General features: G+C 44.0%; 1 protein-coding gene across 1 annotated transcript in view; it reads left to right on the top strand.

Moving 5' to 3' along the window:
* Positions 1 to 666: 666 nt before the first annotated feature.
* Positions 667 to 5,443, top strand: part of LOC116673257 (THAP domain-containing protein 5) — a 142,706-nt gene continuing 137,929 nt past the window's right edge. Inside the window, exons 1-2 of the mRNA XM_032505447.1 lie at positions 667 to 1,197; positions 2,966 to 3,025. The gene's annotated coding sequence lies outside the window, so the exon portion shown is untranslated. The remainder of the gene's footprint in view (positions 1,198 to 2,965; positions 3,026 to 5,443) is intronic.

A 5,443-nucleotide genomic window follows, 5' to 3' on the forward strand; every position in this document is an offset into this window, starting at 1 on the left:
TTGACGCTGCTATGGGATCGGGGGGGGGGGGGGGGGGGCTGGGCTATTGAAACATCAGGATTTCTGACTTGTGCGCATTTACGGAAATTCCTGTCGACATGGACAACCCCACTAATTGTAGAGTGTGGTGTCATTCTTTTCTATTTTCTCTCTTGCTCAGGCACATTTAAACACTCTCAGGGGTTCTTGACCTCAAACTGCAGGGCTGTGCACCTGGTAATAATACCCAGGTTCACAGGTTACACACATGCTCACAATGGATCATACTGCTTGCTATACAGAGGTAGTTCATGTTGATTTCCTCTTTATTTTTCATGGTTTGCGCTGTAGGTGTCTGAAGGTGTCGGAGGCTTTCTCAGGAGCCCGGGCACACTCGTGGCTAGGTAAAAGGAGAAGAAAAAGATGTGGAAATAGAGCGAGAGAGAGTAAAGCTCTCTCGTTTTCTTTCCCTCAAAGTCCCCTTTCCCTTTTATTTTTTTGCCGGGCTTGCAACATCTGTCAGCACTCAGACACCGGTGGCGAGGAGGAGAGAGCAGAAGGCCTGGTATGCAGCAGGCCCGGCCCAGGAATCAGTGGAGCCGCTCAGCTTGGCACGGCCGCCTTGTTTATTTGCCCTGACCTCGCGTTCGCTCCCGAGGTTACGGGACCTGCTTTACTGAAAGGAGCCATTGTCCTGCAGGAAAAATCTGTTACAAATATTTACCATGAGGGGAATGCAAAGCCATGGCCCGCAGCCAGCCAGACTCGAGCTGTAAAATTCACGACATTGCATTTTTGAATTAGCCACCTCCACCCATCATTCCTTTTAAACGGGGTTAAAATTATACCCCCACATTTTTGTTAATGAGATCACACTGTCACAGGTTATTAGTCATTTAATAGCCTTGACTTCAGGATCTTATGATTTCCTGCAGCCCAAATTCATCCCATAACTTAACATTTTAACAGAGCTTACAGCATGTGTACAGGGACACAGTGTGGTTATACATTTAATGACTTCGGTTGGTCTGTGCATTAGCAAAATTGTAATTCCCCTTAACTCATATATATTCTCAGCAAATGCACACTAATTTGCTTCCCTGGCCTCTAGTTTGTGTACGACGACATATTTAACTACCCCGCCTATGTTTTTCTTGCAGAAAAATCTGGAGCACATCCCCGCACTACATTTCTTATTCCACAGGGTCCCCCTGTTAGGTCAGTAGTAACAAATGCACTTTCAAAAAGGCTGCATCAATTCCCTTTTCCCCCTCATATGGGTTTTCTTGAAAATGCCATACTGGTTTTAGCTGGAATAAATCTGCCTTTTTACCCTTGCAGCCGGACCAGGCGGACACGCTTACCGGCGCATTGACATGCAACAAAGCTAATGGTGGCCGGGACAGGAGGGCCTAATCTTCACTAACTGACAAGATTTAAATTGAGGAGACATCTTCCGCTGATTAGCTCCCACACCCACAATTATCCAACTGGGGTGTCAAGCAAGGTTTAACATCTCCACTGATTCTGCTCTCCTGAGACATCCGGTAGGCAATGCAATCGCTTTTAATAACTGCCTCCCTCGCTCCCTCCATCCCTCTCTCGCCCCTTCTCCTCCTTGACGCCCAATGCTCTTCGTACAGCACGTCGTTCCTGCCCCCCACCTCCCCTCCTCTCTCTCTCTCTCTCTCTCTCTCTCTCTCTCTCTCTCTCTCTTCCTTTCTCTCCTTTCTTTCTTTCTCCCCTTTCCTCTCTACCTCTCTTCCCTACCTTCACTCCCTCAGCAGCCCCCCAGTTCTCAGTCATTCAAGCTCCCTTCAAAATTAACCTTTCCTCGGAAAATATAATTTCTTACAAAATGAACCTCACTGAGCGATTTTTTTCCTTTTCTTATTTGGAATAATTTATTCAAATTGCCCAACTCAGAACAGCAGAGCAATGTGAACACTGAGTGGACCACTGAATTTGGATCTGTCTCTTTTTTTTTTTCTTCATCTCAGGGTAGAGGTAGAGAGAAAGGGAGTTAAAAAAAAAAAAAAAAAAAGTTTATGTACCTTGCTCTCTTCTGGCAAATAAGGGGACGGTGCTGGCTTCTACCTTCTATCCCCAGCGCTCTGACAGCGGTATCCCCCTCGAGTGTACACCTCATTAAAATTCATCTGATCTGAATATTTTTGCAAATATGGTTAGATTGCTCACCATGACATGAAACATCCCTGTGTGTTATTTTAATCATACTCACCCCAACGGGCAACATATATGATGGCTGTGACATTGAACTCCTCCGCTGCTTGACCCCATTTTATGAATCCACGTCACTTTAGGAGGGACCGGGGAGATGGTGGGGGTGGTTTGGAAGTTACCTGGAATGATGGACATACTTGATAATTCTTCCTTCTTTTTTCTTCAAATGTTCACACAGCATCAGCTCGGTTTAAAGCCCCTCTCAATCACGCTGCAGTCTCCCCCCGCCCCTGCTTCTCTCTCTCTCTCTAATGAACTGTTTTCTTCCGGTGATGGAACGGGGACACAAAGCAATGTGATTAATAATTTACTGTTTAGTTTTACTAATTGATCTGTTTTGGGAGCCAGGATAAAAGTGAGGATGCATCCTCGGCGCACAATGCCTTTCATATGGCATTTATCCACAAGTCACAACCAGCTCCCTCAAGATGAATAATGAACTAAACAAGATCAAATAATGATCACTCGGGAGTAGGAGAGAGAACTCCCTTACAAACACCGCTGAGTTTACCTTAGGTTCTTTCTGCATATCACACAACAGAGTGGCGCAGGAGATGAGCTGCACAGAGCCAGGTTGTTGGCGGGCAACAAAGAGCCATTAAAGGGCTTTTGCAAGGACAGAGCTCGTGATTAGTTTGTGTTTGTGAAGTCGGGGAAACTTTTCTGCATGTCTGTTTTGATTATGATATTGCTTGTCAGACGATCTAACATTTTCTCCTCTTTCACCTTGACAATCTTTCAGAATAAGCAGGAGAAGAATGTCATCTGGACTCTGAGGTACTCCTGAACCTCTACTGTCAAGGTGAGTTTAAACTTGTAAACTATAGTAACATAGTTATTCAAACCGTCCACAATTAACAACATAAACCAAACAGGATAATAATTTAAAAGACTCCAAAGCCTGTCTGGTTTTGAAAGAAAAGGGTTCTTAGATGAGATGAGGCTGGCCAGTCCTGAAGGAACAAAAGACAGTACATCTTGTAGTTATGATAAGAAAGTAGAGCTTTCTAGACAACTTAGATCATCGTATGTCATCACAGTGAATATTTGAATCGAACCATTCATTTTAATTGAGGTAAATCTGAACTCTTGTACGTCAAATTATCTTCCATACGCGGCCTCAGTCAGTCATAACAACTCAGCATCGTCAGTGAAGTGCTTCCTGCTGGAACAGATTCAGATCCCCTCCCCTCCTAAACCTCTCCACAGTATTGTCATGGAGAAAGTGCTCTGGCCTGAGGCATCCTGCTGGCGCAGCAGGGGAATGAGCGTACCGTGTATTTGTGACGCCATGGGTTTGAATCCAACTCGTGACTTTTAACTCTGTACTGTGTGATTTAAAAAAAAAATGCCATAAATGAAACTACAAACATAAAAGCAGTTTGCGGTTACATCCAGTATGTGCTAGAACATGCTTTTCTTTTGCCACTTTGGTGTGCTGTCTGGTTAGGCATTGACTCAGAAACTCTGGATTGTCATTGTCTTAATACTCAAAGCTGCAGAGAAAAAAGAAAGGCATTACATGTATTTGAAAGTTACTTGTGGACATAAATAATAATAATATTAAACACAATACACTAATAACATTCAAAAACATTAACACCATTGCCCGGTTATGGATATTTACTTATACACGGTCTCTCCACTGCTGACTTTCAGTTACTTGTACTTGCCTGTACTTAGCCATTTCACTGTGCTGATTTTTGTTCAGATGGGGAGGGCAAAAGGTTAGACGAAGCAAGGGAGGGAGTGTGCAATGTATTTATCCACAGCACCTTAACACTGGGGGGGGGATTAAAAAAGAAATGAGAAACATTCTTTCCTTGATTCGCCAAGGTCTTAAAAGAGACAGAATTGGGGGGGGGGGGGCATCTTGTTTCACAGAGATGTTCATCTGTTTGCAGAACCATGTGTGCTTTTTTTTTGAGTGCAAATTTACATTTTATTGTTTTGGATTACACGCTGTTGGCCCATTGAACCTAATGTGGTTTCTCCGCCACCGTATCTGTAATGGTTATAGCTGTTAGCTTGTAAATAAGGTTTAATACACTGAGCCAGTGTGAAGTAAATGTGTGCGGGTGTGTGTGTATATGCTCTCAGCGGTCTCTTATAAATATTCCCATGGCTGGGTACGGAGTGTCATTATCTGTTAGCTGCAAGTAGCAAAAGATTAAAGCACCAACTAAATGCCCATATCATTACCCTATTAGCATGTGACATATATGTGTATAGGTGCCGGCTTAATTAGTGTTGATTGATTGGAATCAATGACTGTAACAAAAAAAGGGGAGCTAAGAGGGGGCAGGGTTTGTAGGTGGGTAAGTAGGGTGTCTTGTGAAAGTATCCAGAATTAAACTGAAGATAGTCCTCTTATTTTCTGATTTGATTTGGCTTAGCTGTTAAACAGGCAGACAATCTAGTTGCCTTTGATACTCTACTAAAATCTATCCTGCCTGCTCCCCACCCCCCTCAAAAAATAGTAGCCTAATTTTGTCATGGATATTACACAGACACATGCATGAATCAGTGCTGGTTGTCATAATTATGTGAACATCGGGGATATTAAATGAGACAGGCCTATTTCCAAAGGTGAGACTGTAGAATAAACTCAACGCTCTACAAACCTCGGTGTCAATCACGCAAGCGCTTCATATTCAACCAAAGTCAAGCACATCTGCCTGGATGCATTATTTATGTCAGAAATAAGCAGCTTAACCGAATCATGCTAGCAGCTATTAGCAGGAGACACACACCTAGCTCGCTCCCTGTCTCTCTTTGCAGGCCATGTTTGAAGTCTAAATAACACAAGTTTGATTAGGCCCATGGAAGCAAAAGCAATCCCACTGAAGTGCTGTTTTATAGAGCTGGAACAAAGGTATGTCTGTGTTTGTAGCTGTCATTAGGCTGTGTATCTCTCTCTCTCTCTCTTTTCCCTCCATCTCCCCTTCTCCCACTCTCTCTGCGGGGCCAAATAACAGTGGAGGTTAGCATTCCAGAGTTACGGCTCTATCCTCCTGTCATGAGCGTAAGGCTCTGTTTTAGATCAGCCGTCCCCGCCGCGCCTGATGGACAGCTCTGAAGATAAATGTAGCATGAATAAAAACAGCACTGTTGACTGTACAAAGGCTTTTGTTGATGAACCGGAGCTTGCGCTGGGGGGAAAGAAGGGAGGTGGGGGGGTTTGGGGTTGTGAGAGGGTTAAGCGTCGCCGGGTATGGGG

The sequence above is a fragment of the Etheostoma spectabile genome, chromosome 23, assembly GCF_008692095.1.
Source record: "Etheostoma spectabile isolate EspeVRDwgs_2016 chromosome 23, UIUC_Espe_1.0, whole genome shotgun sequence".
Taxonomy (NCBI): domain Eukaryota; kingdom Metazoa; phylum Chordata; class Actinopteri; order Perciformes; family Percidae; genus Etheostoma; species Etheostoma spectabile.